General features: G+C 39.5%; 1 long non-coding RNA gene across 1 annotated transcript in view; it reads right to left on the bottom strand.

Moving 5' to 3' along the window:
- Positions 1 to 5,552: 5,552 nt before the first annotated feature.
- Positions 5,553 to 17,976, bottom strand: part of LOC140598521 (uncharacterized) — a 30,722-nt gene continuing 18,298 nt past the window's right edge. The window contains exon 2 of the long non-coding RNA XR_012000958.1: positions 5,553 to 8,019. This is a non-coding gene — a long non-coding RNA (uncharacterized lncRNA). The remainder of the gene's footprint in view (positions 8,020 to 17,976) is intronic.

A 17,976-nucleotide genomic window follows, 5' to 3' on the forward strand; every position in this document is an offset into this window, starting at 1 on the left:
CTTAACTTGGTTTCTCTTTACTTGCTGGGAGACTGTTGTCCACATGTGGATGCTGTTAAAAAAAAAAAACAAAACATGACTATGAAATTGGCAAAGGCATAATTTAGTGTATTGAAATGGTAGTAGATAGCGTCAGATTATCCAGCCAAATTGACTAATGACTAATCAATACAATAGGAAATAATCTTCAAAATTCCTAAAGTTACAAACTGAAACTATACCAGTATGGACGAAAAAAGTTTGAACTCCCGCTCAATTATCAATAGAAGTAGGAGACAAGTGATAAAGGTGGAGAAAATAAAATATAATGAAGTAGGAAGTAAGAATTCCATATGTAATATCCTTTCACTTAATTCTTCCTTACAAAGATCCTAATTCAATCTTAACCTGTATATTAACATCAGTTCTACAGAGTTCAAAATATAAAGCTGAAAAATATCAGGAAAAAATTATTTCCACAGTAAAATTCACAAAATATATCCTTAATACTCCTCTAACAAAACAAAAAATCTTTAAAATGAACACTGGGTGTTTTCTGTATGTTGGCAAATTGAACACCAATAAAAAATAAATTTATTATTAAAACCTAAAAAAAGACCTGACTGTAACAGAACATTGCATTCCTATTTATTTACTCCCATCCCAGGAGGGGGCACTGTACCAAGTTGTGATCTAGCCCAGAGTGGTGTGTGTGTATGAGGTGTGTACTGTATCAGGCTTGACCAAATGACTTGTACTGACACATGAAATGTGACTGGAAGCAAAGTGAATCATGTCCAAGAGAATGCTTTAAGAGTCGTCATGTTTGGGGGACTGTTCTTTCCCTTCTGCCAGAAAAATGCATGTCTCTTGTAAGTGTTGTTCCCTTACACATCAAGTGGAACCAAATGCTGGAAAGAGTCACAGCCTCCTGTACCCCACACTTGCATGGACAAGAGCTAAATCTTTGTTGCTAGAAACCGCTAAGACTTTAAGGTTATTTGTTTGAGCAGTCTTCTTGGCAAAAGTTGACTGATACAATGACTTAAGCAAAATAATACTTTTTAAATTATTCCCTTGGTAAAAATGAAGCATCTTTTAATCAAGGAAATTTATGTGAAGCAGAAAAATGACAGGTGTATTCAAAAGAGTGAACTGTGTAAAATAAGTTAATTTCATATTTACGGCACACTCATCGGGTCCTATTAAAAAGTGAAGTTTCAAACAAATGTAAATGTTTCTTTTCTTTTCTTTTAAAAAAGATTTATTTATTTATTTGTGAGAGAGAAAACAATGGAGGGGAAGAGGGAGAGCAAGAAGGAGAGAAGCAGATTCCCTGCTGAGTGTGGAATCCTACTCAGGGCTGGATCCCACAATCCATGAGATCATGACCCGAGGTGAAATCAGGAGTCAAATGCTTCACCAACTGAGCCATCCAGGTGACACTAAAATGGTCTCTGATGGTTTCTAATCACAGCTAATAATCAGCCACACAGCAAGGAAACAATTTAATAGGATTCCTAGGAATGGGATCCTATATTAGACAAAAAAACTAAGTCCATAAATAAAAAACAACAACCACAAATCACTAACATATATGCTATGTTTCTCTGAGGGGCTCAGGCAAAGACAGTAATCTTTAAAGTATCTTACAAAAAAAAAATCTGACATGGAAAAAAAGTCAACAGAAAAGACAAGAAGAATAAAAAGAAAAATCTGTTACACAGAAAACATGTGATCTGATCCTAGGAAACAGGTACTCTTCACAGGAAAAAAAGGTATACCTCAACTATTTTACTTAGATAAATTACCAATCTCGACAGGCCAAGAAACTTTAGAATAAGATTATGTCACAGAGAACAGAGTGGCTATTTTATAGACAAGCAATTAGAGAGCATATTGTGTTCCCAGAGCATTTTTGCTCTATTTTACATCAGAAGTTTTTTAACTGACCTCCACTTAACTCATTCCCAGATTTACCTGACACTGCATCAAGTCAGCTGAATGACGTCCAAAGCAAAGTCTTCTCAGTTGGCAGCCTGCTCTCTGCTTTACGGGCACACCTCTGTCCTCAGCCCTTGACTAGCATGCTTGTGTCGTGAGAGTCCCTTGTGTGTGTTCCCACATATTTTATGACACTTGTACAAGATATTTTAATTGATAACTTAACCAAATATTACATAAACCAAAGATATACGAGTAAGAAAAAAATTCATTTGTTTCTAAGAAAATCAGCTGTATATTTTTAAAAAACACTCAAAGGTAAATGTGTAAAAAGAATTGTCAAGTTACAGAAGGAAAAAAAAAGAGGAAAAAAACAAAAATGTTACAGAACGAAAGCAATTATAAAAGATGGAGGAAAATCATAAGTCTGGAAGGAGTTTATACTCCACTTGCTTTACAAGAAGGAGGCTTTACTCATATTACTTTAAAAATAGCAAAACTGAATACTATAAGGAGTGGTTATAAAAAATATATATGGTTGCAAACTCTAGTGAGAAAACCTATGCTCAGAATCAAGAAGGCTATGGTCATAAATTTTATTTTATTTTATTTTTTTTTATTTTATTTTTTTTTAAATTTATTTATTTATTTATGATAGTCACACACACACACAGAGAGAGAGAGAGAGAGAGAGAGAGAGAGGCAGAGACACAAGCAGGCTCCATGCACCGGGAGCCCGACGTGGGACTCGATCCCGGGTCTCCAGGATTGCGCCCTGGGCCAAAGGCACACGCCAAACCGCTGCGCCACCCAGGGATCCCTAAATTTTATTTTTTTAAAAAAGATTTTGTTTATTTATTCATGAGATAGAGACAGAGACAGAGACACAGGCAGAGGGAGAAGTAGGCTCCATGCAGGGAGCCCGACGTGGGACTGGATCCCGGGTCTCCACTATCACGCCCTGGGCTGAAGGTGGCACTAAACTGCTGAGCCACCCAGGCTGCTCATAGTTTTAAAAATTAAAGAATCAATGTGTTCTCATTCATTTAGGGAATATAAATAATAGTGAAAGGGAATATAAGGGAAGGGAGAAGTAATGTGTGGGAAATATCAGAAAGGGAGACAGAACATAAAGACTCCTAACTCTGGGAAATGAACTAGGGGTGATGGAAGGGAAGGAGGGTGGGGGGTGGGGGTGAATGGGTGACGGGCACTGAGGGGGGCACTTGACGGCATGAGCACTGGGTGTTATTCTGTATGTTGGTAAATTGAACACCAATAAAAAATAAATTTATTATTTTAAAAAAGAATCAATGTATACTTACAAAACTTAAACTAAAATTAAATGGTTGAAATATCAGTTCTATTTTCCCTGCTAGCACAAACTTTTTCTATTACCTGACCACGTACCGGTCCATATCACATCAGAAAAGAGAATTTCAACCAAATTATTATATAACCAAGTTTGAGCAACAGATTCCCCACACATGCCTCCCTAACCAACTTTGCTATCCCTATCAAAGTATTTCCCACCCTGATCTGTATTTATTTAGATGCATCCGCCAACTGGGCTGCAAACTCCATGGGGGAAGGGATTATATCCTCAAATTACATATAAATTATCATTCCCCAAATATATATTATTCTAAATGGCAGGAGACTTCACTAAACACAGATTTCTCCTTCCCCTTGCCTCCTCCCTTCCCCAAAGATTCCTTGCTCCCAGAGGGCACGCACTACATCATATTCATCTATGTAGAAATCTCAGTACCTGACTCAACACCTTGCTCATGAGGGCCAGACACAAAGAACCCAATGGACTAAAAACTAAGAAAAATAACTGGCATTTTCCTGTAAATTAATAAGATGATAAAGGCAAGAATGTCATTCAGGAAAGTGGAACTTGCTAGAAAAAGGACTGAGGAATCAAGTTCCCATTCCCAACAAATTCTTAAGAAATCAAAAGTTAACCAATAATTGAGAGTATTTTAACCGACTGGAAATAAGAGGACAGAGTAGATAAGCAGATGTGCTTCCTGGAAAGAGAACCGGAATCAGGCCAAGCACACTCCACTCATATACCAAAAGTCAATTCAAAAACCTATGAGAGAAACCGAGTGTTCATTCAATGCATTTATTGTAGCACATCATGTGCACCATCCTGCAGGACCCCCCACCCCCCACCACTCACAAGAAAGTCAATACCAGTTTCTGCTCTGTAGGACTTGACATGCTTTTGGTGGAAAGAGAATAGGAACTGGTTAAATTACCATAAAAAGTAAAAGGGGCCAAGACAATTGCATGGAGAGCAGCAGCTATGGAAGTCTCAGAGGCAGTTTCACAACAGTGTTTGAGATTCACTCTGAACCTTGAAAACTAGGAAAGTTTGGGACAAGACAAGATTGAGAGGGAGTGGGTTTATTAAAATAGGGCAAACAATGTCAGCAAAGTCACAGTATTACCAAGCGTAGCTCAGATTATGGTAAGCAACAAACCTAGCTAGAACACTGGGTATTGCAGACAAGTTGTAGAAAAGGAGACTGAAAGAGCAGCTTCGATGTGTGGAGTGACTGAAAAGTCAGGCAGAGATTCAACATGCCCTGCCTTTGGCTCAGCTCGTGATCCTGGAGTCCGGGGATCCAGCCCTGCATCAGGTTCTTTGCTCAGTAGGGAGCTTGCTTCTCCCTCGGCCTTTACCTGCCTTCATGTTCTCTCTCTCTTGCTGTTTCTAATAAATAAAAAAAATCTTTTAAAAAAATCTAAATATGCCTTGTTAATTGCAGCATTTGAAGAAAATTATAAGGCAACCTCCTCACCCTAATGAAATAGAAAAAAAAAAGACTAAAAAGTAGAAATCTATAATAAATTTTGTTCATTTGATCAATATGATGGTATATTTTATGTATCAACCTGACTGAATCATAGGGTGTCAGATATCTGGTCAAACATTATTCTGAGTGTATCCATGAGAATATATTCAAATGAGATTAAGATGTGAATTCATTGACTGACTATAGGAACTTGCTAGCCACAACATGGGTGGGCCTCATCCAATCAGCTCAAGGCCCAAACAGAACAAAAGACTAACCCTCCCCTGAGAATTCCTCCTGCCTGACTGCCTCCAAACTGGGACATTAGCTTTCTTCTGCCTTTGGACCTAAGTTGAAACACTGGTTGTGTCTCGAGCTTGAGAGTCTTTGACCTGAGCTATACCCTCAGTTCTCCTGGTTCTTAGGCCTTCAGACTCAAACTAGTACAGCACCAGCTCCCTTTGGTCTCCAGCTTGCTGGCTTACCCTGCGGATCTCAGAACTTGTCAGCCTCCATAACCACCTTAGCCAATTCTTACACTGAGATATATATATATATATATATATACACACACACACACACACACACACACACACACACACATCCTATTGATTCTGCTTTTCCGGAGAGCCCAGACTAATACAATCAAACTTGAAATTTCAGATGTCTGTTATATTGCTACAATAGAATCTATCTGATAAAAAACTAAAGGACTCTTGATACACCTTCTAGTCAATGAAAACATGTTAACCTTGACCAAAATGTAACATTAAATAGCCTTCAGATAAGTTCAGAGCAATAGTCATTCAATATCAACCATTTTTAATTTTACTTCTTTTTATTTTAATGAAGAAAGAAATACTTCTTATATAGATAAACAATTCTTTTGAGAAAAAAAAATGAGCCTGTATGTGCAAGAGTAATGCTAGGACTAAGTATAACACAGTGAAATAAATAAAGCAGGCACAGTACCCAACCTCAAAGAGCTTACAGACTAGGTAGGGATAAGCCATTAATCAACCACCAAAGAAATGGAAAATAACCTGATGAATGCAAGGACAATGATGAACATGGTGCTACTGGAGTATATAATGGAGAGAGCTAATCTCATCTGGAGTTCAAGGATGGTTTCTTGGCCCTGTGATGACTGAACAGAGGAATCTAGCAAAGGAAAAAGAGAAAATGCAAATGTAGAGCAAGTGGAAGGCACTCAGACATTTAATAGCTGGGTAAAAAGCGTATAAGCTGCAAAAAAATAGAACAAAAAAATGAGTGGCTAGGAGATGGTTTCAGTGAAGTCAAGGAAGAGAGTGCTTTAAGAGGGAGGTATCTGTCATCTGTCAACAACCCCTAATGCCACTGGGCAGATCAGCAGAAGGAGCTCCAAAAAGCCTGCAGTGCTTTAGTGACACAAAGTGCATGGTGGCCTGAGAGAGTCACTAGAAAGCTCAGGGCAGAAGCCATCTCAGTGCGGGCAGAGGAGCACATTGGAGGTGAGAAAACTGGAGACCTAGAATATCCAAGCAAAGAGGGGATCCCTGACGAAAGGGGATGTAGAATCAAGAGGGAACAATTTTGAAAAGAAAAAGTCTGAATATTTAATATCAATGACAATGATCATCAGTGTCAGAGGGTGAATATCAAATGAAGAGAGGGGATGCTCTACGTCCTAAGTGTTCATCAGAGGGGGTACACAGGCTTGTTCTTCAGAAAGAGGAGGGGACAGACACTTCTCTATGCCGGGAGGACGAAAACAGAACGAGTGCACCGATGAGTGAGTGTGAGTGTGTGCTGTCAGGAGCTGATGTGTCAGTGTTATTTACATTATCTTTCCAGTTGTTTACTGACATTCTAGGGTTAAAATTACCATAGGGTTTCCTATGGGATTCAGATGGTGTCAACAGAATTAAAAATCTTACGTGTGGCAAGGTACAAAGTATTTCAAGGGATTATTAAATGTCACTTTTGTGTACAATATGGCATTGGTCCTACCATGAATTGAAACAAAGCAAAATATATTTATAAAAGTTTAATATAGCATATAAATACCCAATAATGTGCATTTAAATTTAATAGAGAAAAAAATGAAGAAAGATCAGGAAAGCTGTTTACAAGCACACTACATTCCAAAGTCTACAAATGGGCCCATGGAACTAAGTCGCGGAGGGAAAGCTCTCCAAAGCCTGCTTGGTTCCATGCTGTTGCTAGAGGAAGAGTCAGGGAAACTGTCAGCAAGAATGACCATGCTCCTTTTTCTTTGCTTTTCCTTTCTGAAAAACAAAAAGAATGGGAGGGAGTGAGGGAGGGAGGGAGGGAGGGAGGGAGGGAGGGAGTGAGGAAGGAAGGAAGGAAGGAAGGAAGGAAGGAAGGAAGGAAGGAAGGAAGGAAGGAAGGAGAAAGAAAGAAGGAAAGCAAACCGATAGACAGACAGACATGTAACCCACCCCTAACTGTGCACAGCCATACATCACAGGACTTAGTTCACCAAAGGGAAAGACACAAGGAAATGTCGCTGTCATCTCTGCCCACTGAGATGAATTAAATCAATCGCCCATTCAATCCCGCCTGAAGGAGGCAGCTGAGCTGGGGCGGGACCCTGAGGCTGCGTGTCCTGCCCCTGAACAAGGGGCCTGGGACGCGGCCTGGGCGCTGCTGCTCCTGCTGGTGCTGCTCCAGGCGCCTGTGGACAGCGCGCGCCTGCACGGATCTCTGCATGCAGAGAATTCGATGCCTCAGGAAACCACCAACAGGGAATGTCACCTCTGTGACCTCCAGCTCTAGGAGCCAGGCCACCAGCAGCTCCGGGAACCCGCTGACCAACCGCCATCTCCATCTCCAAGACGCGTGGCTACAGCCAGAATCCCAGCAGCTGGGGGCTGGGCCAACAGGATCTCCAGCAGCTCAGGGTCCCAGAACACAACCCAGGCGACACTGGCCTCGGAGACCATCCCCACGACAGTTCAGCCACGGCCTTTTCTTATCAGTCACAATCACACCAGCTATTAGCTCTAAAGGAAATCCAGGATCCAGAGTGGATACTGGCAGCTCTCTGGGCGGTATTGTGCTGACACTGGGTGTCCCGTCGGTTCCTTACATCGGAGGCAGAAGGTATTATTCCAGAAGAGGCGTTCGATCACGAACCATTGGTGAACATGATGCCATCATCTAAGGAGGTCCAGGACCAGTGGAAGAAGACGGATACAGCCCTGTCAGATCATTTCGGTGATTCGGCCATGCACATAATATACAATGTGCTATATAAACATGTGGAGCGTCCTCCTGGTTCCTAAAGGGAAAACGGGTTTGGTTTGGGTTTTCTAAAGGAGTATTTGGAACATAGAGTTAATGCAATGGTTATAGTCACTTTTAAGAAATACACAGTAAGACAAGGCCTGCCCTTTCCTTGTATGGCACTGGTCACAGCAGGGGAGTGATCGGCAGACATGGTCCCCCATGGGTGCTGTGCCCTCCCTGCATACAAATAAGGCCCTCAGGATGCTGACAGAAACACCACACAGCAAAAATTATAGGAGTTCACCAGCTCGCAAGCATAACTTTAAAGCGTTGTGCCGGGTGCACTGCCCCCAGGGCCCAGTCAAACTAGCGAAGATATCTGGGCTTTGCCCTGCTAGGGAGAGCCTGAACTTTCAATGAGAGGTAATCTAAGTATTTTTTTCCTCTGTGTATTTCACTAAATTGGAACACTGAACAGTGTTTTAAAGATTTGGTTAGGTTATTGCTGATGTGAGACTAGTGTCACTACCAGAAATCGCTCTATTTCATATGGAACAGTTATTTTCTGTTTAGTGAATATTTTTAAGAGGTGTAAAGCTTTCTGCTCCTAGAATCGCTGAATGTCCTGTAAACTTCCCTAACCTAAGTTCCTCCTGTGATTTCCAAACCCACCCCACAAGCTAAGGCTGTGCCAGTCCATCCAGGGGCCGTAGGGCAGCACTACCTACACAACCCCTCAGGCTCCCACCTACATACCAAATGCTGCATTTTTGTGCACTGTTGATTTTACTCAGATTGGGGACATAGCATTTTTATACTACAAAAGCTTTGGAGTACATTTTTAAGGCTTTTAAAGATAAGCTTTTATTATTCTTCAGGCCACTGGTCTCCTGGGGGCGGGCACATGGCTGTATTATGGTATTAGAGAAAGCCCCATGTTGTAGGGACCCCAGGGCCAGTCAATGTAGTTCCTGTTACAAGCAGCCAAAACTCGTTCATGTTTGGTGAAAAAATGGTACTTAATCTGACTATATGACCATCCGACAGAGTGTTGCTATCTTAGTAAATTTCTGCTAATCCAGAAATGCACTAATATGTCCTAATGTCCCTCGTCTGCACTGCAAAGGATTTAAATGTGACTTGTGATCAGCTTTTGTGTTTCAGAGGATGCTAGGAATTTCTATGTAAAAGCATCACGTCTACGCACTGTGCATTAAGGCCTAGTCTGCTGAGGACCAGGTAACGCCGCAGGCCTGAGATGTGTATTGTAGAAGGAATCCAAGGAAGCCTGGGTGGGCAGAGTTGGTAACAGACCACATACTTGCCTGGTAGGAACCCCCACCGTTTCCATTTCTTTGTAAAATGACGATGCGGGTGGGGGGTGTTTTCAATTTTACCTTTTTCATCTCTTGTGTTCTTTGTGCTTCCCGGCTTGAGGTCCATTAGAACCCCAGAGGCAGGGGATCCCTGGGTGGCGCATCGGTTTGGCGCCTGCCTTTGGCCCAGGGCGCGATCTTGGAGACCCGGGATCGAATCCCACGTTGGGCTCCCGGTGCATGGAGCCTGCTTCTCCCTCTGCCTGTGTCTCTGCCTCTCTCTCTATCTCTCTGTGACTATCATAAATAAATAAAAATTAAAAAAAAAAAAGAACCCCGTAGGCAGCCGGATTCTGAGCACTCTGAGGATAGGGAACCACTTCATGTCCCTGAATACCTTTCCGGTGGCCTGAGGCCTGTCTTCTCCGTGTGGAAGCTGCATCGCTCACTTCCCAGGCCAACCACTGCTCCCCTAGTGCACATTTCACGGGCATAAACTCATTACCTAGTCCTGTTCACTGCGGCAAATACTCGCTTCTGTTCCCGCTGAGAAATGTATTCACTGGAAGATGCGTGAGAATCCAATCCAGGACTTTAGATAATCCAAAACATGAATCACTCCCATTCAGGTAAATGAGAGTTGACAATATATTCGTGAGAATTTTGTATTTTTAAGGAGAAAAATTTAAAGCAAATTCCTTTAACTCTTTTTTCCTTTTATTATAATGACCAGGTTTTGGTATTTAATTGTCACTGAGAACTATTTTTAGAATAAAATTTTGTTCTTCATCTAAAAATTAAAAAAAATAAAAAAGTAAATACCAACCTAAGAAATAATAGACACATCAGTCAGTTGATTATGCATTTAATTAAGAATAATACTCCTAACTCGGGGAAACGAACTAGGGGTGGTGGAAGGGGGGAGGAGGGCGGGTGTTGGAGGGGAATGGGTGACGGGCACTGAGGTGGACACTTGACGGGATGAGCACTGGGTGTTTTTCTGTATGTTGGTAAATTGAACACCAATAAAAATTAATTAAAAAAAAAAGAATAATAGTGTGTATAGTTTTGACATAAGTCAGCCATGATAATAATATATTTAATTACTTTTTAGACTCTTGTTAAACAAACTCCTGGGATCCCCGGGTGGCGCAGCGGTTTAGCGCCTGCCTTTGGCCAGGGCACGATCCTGGAGACCCAGGATCGAATCCCACGTCGGGCTCCCAGTGCATGGAGCCTGCTTCTCCCTCTGCCTCTCTCTCTCTCTCTCTCTCTCTGTGACTATCATAAATAAATTAAAATAAAATAAAGTTTAAAAAAAAGAAAAAAAAAACAAACTCCAAAAAAGGGAAGGCCACATTTTAGAACTCCTCTCCTTTTTTTAAATTTATTTTTTATTGGTGTTCAATTTGTAAACATACAGAATAACACCCAGACTCATCCTGTCAAGTGCTCACCTCAGTGCCTGCCACTCAGTCACCCCCACCCCACGCCCACCTCCCCTTCCACCACCCCTAGTTCGTTTCCCAGAGTTAGGAGTTAGAACTCCTCTTCTATTCAACTCTGTACCCTCTTGATGCAATAAAGCACCACAAACAGTGGCCTACAACTCAGTAACTTATCTTCCTTTTTCTTTTCTCCAAGCAGTCTTTTTTTTTTTTTTTTTTTTAGGCACAGGATTTCTTTTATTTTTGATTTTTTTAATAATAAATTTATTTTTTATTGGTGTTGAATTTGCCAACATACAGAATAACACCCAGTGCTCATCCCATCAAGTGCCCCCCTCAGTGCCCAGCACCCAGTCACCGCCCCCCCCCCGCGCCCACCTCCCCTTCCACCACCCCTAGTTCATTTCCCAGAGTTAGGAGTCTTCATGTTCTGTCTCCCTTCCTGAGCAGTCTTTTTTGGATCATGTGAGATTTCCAAAGAGGGCTAAGGCACAATGAAGGATGACTAAAGTTCTAGGAAACATTTTTCCTAAGGTTCTAAGAAACATTTTTCTTAAGGTTCTGTGAGCTTGTTTCTCAAATTCTCATAATTTAATATACTTAGCTGAATACATCTTTATTGTGCAGGTTACATTCACTGAATTATATAAAGTATAAATATAAATCATAAAAATTTATATTACAAGACAAATTTTAAACCTTCTTTTGAATATTTTATTAATTCAATGATGCAATGTAGAACTTCACATTTTATTTTGTATGGCTAAGTAGTGGCTGAATCTTTTATGAGTATCCACTCATGTTACTAGATGGAATACATTTTTCTTGAATAAAAATCTCCCTAGAAACACAACTTTCCTTCATAAAGAACTAAATCTAGCTAATTCAAGTGTTTTATGTTATGTGCATTAAATTAACTTCACTTTGCAGCTTATTGACTATTTTTATACCAATCATTAAAAAATAATCTAATACTCATCATAAAATATATCCCCAATTTAAAAAAAAAAAGGCATTTTCTTCTTTATCTTCCTACACAAAGAAATCCTGTCTGGAAACAAGCAATATGTATGTTTAATTTTAGTTGTCTAGATATTAGATTTAACACTTAAAAGTGTTATATTCTTTTAATTTCCTCTTGTGATAAGTGATGTATTCATGTTATTTGCCTTACTGAATCTAACTCGAATGCCTCTTCTTTTCATCATAGTTTTTAGCAACAAAAGATTGTAAACTTTCTCCTTTTTAGTTTTTACCATATCTCTTCTTAAACCTGTGTATTTAATGCAATGTGGATTAATTTTAGAATACTAATCTTTCATTATTACATTTGTTAAGCATAATTTGAAAGAACCCTGCAGCAAATACCATCTTCGCATGAACCTTAGTCATTTCACTGCTCCATATCCAGGTTTCTGAGTAGTCCAGACAGGACTGCCAGGTTCTTAGTCAATGGGGTATCTTAATCGAAGGCTCTGATTATCTGTGGTAATAACCATAAAAAGATCTATGACCTAACAACAAGATGCTGTTGGCCACACAGTTATGTGGCTCAGAGATAAGCTACTTACACAGTAGACCAAAATGTGTACACACATACCAGTACATACTCAGCAATCCCAGGGTAAAAATGTAACACTTTGCCAGACCAAATACTTCCATGCACATGAACAGCAGACCAGAGTTCAAGTGGAAGAATTTGCTTTCTGTAACTTCCAAGGAAAGAGACATAAGCTTTCTTCCGAATTGAAAAGGCACACTGGACGAGGTGTACTGCATCAGGAGAGAAACGAAAGGGAACAGAGGAGGCCAGATCACCCAGCATTCACTGAGCCCTGACTGCCAGGGTGGGCAGTGAGAAAATAAACATAGCTGTTCTGTGTTCCTCAGTTCAGTTCTTGAGGAACTCAGTTCAGTGACAAAAACACATATATAAGTAAATCATTTCTCTAAGTGGGCCCATGGATATATTACTCTAGATTTCTATTCTAGAGGTATTGGGAAAATCTTAAACAATTCTGCTTCAAATTCACTTAAAATGTTAAATTAGAAATTAAATAGAATTTAATTTTAAATTAGTAATAATAATAACTTTAAATATAAAATCGAAGACTCAGCACTTTTCCTCCCAAAGAAGAATTTCACAGAATTCCTTTTTTAAATTCTATTTCATACTTTCAGTATCACCAATCCTGTTAACAAAGGCCGCAGCGCAGTTAGGAAACAAACACTCTAGCTTCTCCTTGGTTGATGCCTCAGCGGTAGGCTTTACTGCCCTACAAATTATGAAGGTGTAGGCTCACTGAAATGATTTCTAAAGACCCTACCTACTAACATCCAGCATTCCCCATTCGGAAAGGTAGCTGACTGCAGGCACAAGGTTGACTAAGAAACAATCAGCTGGCACAAAACCTGCTTCTCTTAAAAAGCTGAAAGCGGTTTAGCATAATAATAATGATCTTAAACCTATCTCTAAAGCTGCCAAACCACCATATCTAATAAAGGTCTCTGCACAGCACAACAAGATATCTTCCCTACAGGACATTTCTTACATTTATAAAGTCCTAGCAACCTTTCCAAAGAGAAGACAGGCCACCCAGCCATAGCCAGTACGATGGCCCCGGTAAACAATATTCAAGTGGCCTAAGTGAACACATGCTTCCCTGTGCATCCAACTGAGGAGCCCAGGAACAGGGCACTAGGCTGCTGCTGTCTTCATTGGGAGTAGGCCCGTTAGGACTGTCATCCACATAGCACGTTGTTCCTTGAGTGGTGATTATTTACTTAAACGTCTTTGGCATGCTTGGGATTTATACCAGCTACCTTGAGATGTTAGAGAAATAAAACAGACTTTGCTCTGTTTTATATAGAAACAAAACTACAGAGACAAAAACTATACACATGGCAGAGTGGTGATAAAAATACTTGCTAACTTATATGGCACACATAGGGGCCAGGTGTTTTGCTTATGTTATCTTATTTAACTTAATCTTCACAAAATCCAATGAGGTAGGTATTATCATCATTAATTCACAACAGAAACAAGAGTTCCAAGATTATTTTTACCACTATGGAAACAGTGACTAGATTATCTTTTGAACTATAACATGTCCAGTGCTCTGTACAGGCCCTGGCCCACAGCAGATGCTCGAGGGCTATCAGTTGAATGAATGCATCAAGTGAAGTGTTCAGCCAACAAGGGTCAGAAATTAGGCATTTATTGCCTTTCTTAACAGAATCCAAACTGGGCTCAGTTTTGTACAGGCCCTGGCCCACAGCAGATGCTCGAGGGCTATCAGTTGAATGAATGCATCAAGTGAAGTGTTCAGCCAACAAGGGTCAGGGCCAGAAATTAGGCCTTTAAATTGCCTTTCTTAACAGAATCCAAACTGGGCTCAGTTCTGCATTCTTTCTACTTCTATATCAAGTGTTTGTTTTGTCCACTGACTCTAACTTTTCCTCATCCTCCAACAAAGCTAATTTCCCTCACCAAAGGGAAAAAGAGGCTAAAACACATATTGCCTACGCATGACTTTTGTATAAAAGAAAAGAAGGTGCAATGCCTTTGAATGAATTCAGGATGTTTTGAGAACTTAAAAATATCAAGGAACATGAGTTCTAAATAACTCTAAACTATGTATATTCTTAAATGAAACTGTTTGCAAATGTTCAGTAGTTTCAAAACTATCTAAATAGTAAATTCAGAAGCATGGAAGGCTTTTAAAATCTGTGTTTACTCTTTTGCAAATTAACTCTAAGGTATTAGAGCACAGAGGTTTACACGGTGGACAGGGAAGACAAATTACCTGGACTCAGTTCCTATCCAGCTACTCAATGGCTGTGTGGCTCAGGCAAGTTACTTAGATTCTGTATCAGCAACCTCACCTGACAGAGGAGGGGACAATTCTAGTGCCTTCCTCACATATTCATGGTACATATTAAGGTTCTAATACACATGACCACTTATAGGCACATAGTACCTATTCTGTGCTAGCTGCCGTCACCATCATCATTATTAAGGATTAAATGATGTATTTCAAAGTTATCAATCTATACAGCTTAAGGATATTTCTAAAAATAGTCGTTTGACTTGCGGATAATCTCCAATTGAATTAAAATAATATATTTATAAGTAATATAATAATTTAACTTCCTATAGTAATATGTAGCCACAGTAGGGCTAGTACTTAAAATTTCATAGGACCTACTGCTTCTAATTGTACTTATTTTAAACTTTTAACTAAGGAAAGACAAATATGTACTTTACTATAAAATAATCCATTAAAAGATCTCCAAGATATTTAACTGATATTATTATGGTATTACTAAAGAAATCATTAGATAGCTGCTCCCTAATATTCTGTAACAGAGTCTAGAAAAATTATTAAAAAAACATTTATATAAATCTGATTTAAAAAACAGAAAAGAAACTGAATTAGAGAAAAGTCTTTATAATTTTTGGTATAAATGAAAAATCCAGTTGATTTTTTTTTTTTTGGTTGCTAGGTTGGTGCCCCTGCGATCTGAATGCTGCATCAACAACATTTAATAAGCCCATGGATCTCAATGTCTTCATGACAATGGAGAAAGTCTTGTCTGTGCTTTAGAAACAATCAAGTTGCTTCTCTCACAGGAATCCACATTTGATCTCTTGGCTTGACCATTTTGAAATATCATGTGTCACCAGAAGACTCCAAGATAAACTGCCTAAGACTACCCAGCCTTGCACAAGGCAGAGAAAGGAGAGAAAATAATATGTAATAAAATAGCTCTCCTGCTAATGGGAAAACGAAACTGACATCAGAATTGGGACAAAGCTTTGTTGACATCACAAGTTTGGCTCAATACCTAGTGCTCTCTCAACATATTCAGTCCATCCCCACAACCTGACATCCCTCATGAGGTGTTCCAAAAACCCAGGTTTTCTATATGCTCCTTTTTCTTATAACACCAAGCCACCTTTTCATTTATGTTGATATTATGCTGCAAAAAAGTCCCAGGAAGGGATGCCTGGAACTATGTCTTTAAGAACATGAGATGTAGCACTATATCTAAAATATTCCAAGAATTCAAAGTCTTGACTTTAAATGATGTAATTCTGTACATAAATAATTTTCTATGAAAAGATCAGAAATTTTTAAAAGCCTGTAAAATCTGAGTAGGTCAAATATTTCTTCCAATATTACATTTTTCCTTTGGTGTAAAGAAATTAATACTTAGTCATAAGAATCACCCATTTTTTATGGAGCCTAAGAATTCTTTTGGTTCATTTTAAGCCACATCTTTCACACTTAGAATTTTCTGGTTCAGTTGGAAATACTTTTCAGAAGTCTGAACATACAGTTCAATGAATTGTTCTGAAATGTGTGCATGTGGGAAGAATTTTTTGCTTATGAGATCCTTCAATAATTCATATATTTAAATCATCATTTCCAAAGCAAATCTTCCAAAATCAAATAAATTGCAAAACTACCAGTGAACTAAGTCTCCAAAAAGGAGTTCCAATTCTCTGCCAAAACAGACTTCAAATTCTTAATCCCTTGTCCAAAAAAATTGGACCAACTATTGATGTTTTCCACCAAGCAAGCCACATAGCCACAAATGTTTCTCATTTACTCCAATCCTGGGACATACAGCTCAAACAAGAAATTTCCTGAATACCCCAAATTTCAGATACAATTTGGAATGTAAGTGATTCATAATGTTAAGCAGGAAACATTATGGTCTTCTCCTACCAGCTCGATGTTTCTGGAATGCAACCCTCAGGAGATTATTCCACCGAATCAGAAGGCTGACATCACTGTCAGCCTTGTGACCCATTATAGCTGGGTCCTCTGCTCCCAGCTCAGATGTGATTCTGAACCCTGAACAGTCTGCTACTCCAGCTAGCATTCAAGGAAAACAGACGTTCCGCCAAGGGAGCGACAAAGATCCATACTGTGCTCTGTGGCAAGGAACACAGAGTGCACTCGATCCCACTCTAAGGAAAAGCCAAGATAATGTTAAAAGGAATTAAAGACACTGTCATCACTTGTGCACCAAAAGGCTCTCACACTGGCCTCTGAACAGATTCTAATTAATTTGAATATGAAACTTCACAGATCTTCTAGTTTATGAATCCTCTTCCAGTCCCACCCCCACTTCACCTCCTCTTAAATCGAACAATAATTTCTGAGAGTATCAAAGTTGCCAACAGTCATCTTCTGTAGATTCCTACTCTATTTCAAGGAAGGAAGCGCACCTGACATAGCAGAAGACAGGTACGACACTGAATGACCGAATGACCGGGAGAACTGTGTGAGTCTTTGCAACACCGGCTACTAAACAAGAGAGACGTGCAGGTGGTTCCCTTATAAAGAAATACATAAGTAGGGCCTAGAGGAGTGATGTGGGTAAAAGGTAGATATAAAAACTTACCGACATAGTATTCCATTACCTAAAGGGATCATTGCAAGCAAAATATACAGTTAAAGGGAACTCAAAGCTGAGCAGCCAATCCTTTGGGAGTCTGGGCAAACGTAGAGTGTTATCGATGATACAGACATAACCACCAATAGGAAGAAAGGTCACAAACAAAAGGCAGCTGAGCAAAGGTAAGAGTTACTATTTAAGCATAAGGAAAAAATGTAGTTTAAACAGAATAACATTCTCTAAAACACAGAATAAAGAAAGAACACAAAACAGTGGGTTTGCCTAAAGTAAATTCCATGAGTCTACATGTAGGCTTTTTGATATCAGTAACATTCACAAGGAGACACTTGAACTGAGTTTGTAAATTAAAATTGTGAGGTCATGCTGGAGGTGCTGGAAGAGGACTGCATCAGGAAGCCATAAAAAATACAAAATGCTTGGAAAAAATTAATGTATGCACATTTAAAAATATCAGTTGAAATTTGTGGTTGGATCAACGTATATCCTGAATAACCTAAAAAGTGGCTTGAATATCTCCAGCTGCCAAAAAGATTCTATTTTCCAGCCCAATCTAGCCTTTTGTAAGAGGCATCTCTCATTTATCCAGACAAAAAAAAGACAGTAATTACATTGGTTATCCAATGCTTATCTGTATGGAGAAAATATGGTTAGCTAATAACATCAGGAAATGGAATATTCTAGATGACTATCCTTTCTGGTTACTTTAAAACCTAATTCTGTGCATTTTCCCTCTTCTGACTGTGGACTTTACACTCAGAATGGAGTGAAATCAGCATAACTCTCAGCAAATTATTAAATTTACAGTCTTTCGGA

Source organism: Vulpes vulpes, chromosome 4, assembly GCF_048418805.1.
Source record: "Vulpes vulpes isolate BD-2025 chromosome 4, VulVul3, whole genome shotgun sequence".
NCBI classification, from domain to species: Eukaryota; Metazoa; Chordata; class Mammalia; order Carnivora; family Canidae; genus Vulpes; species Vulpes vulpes.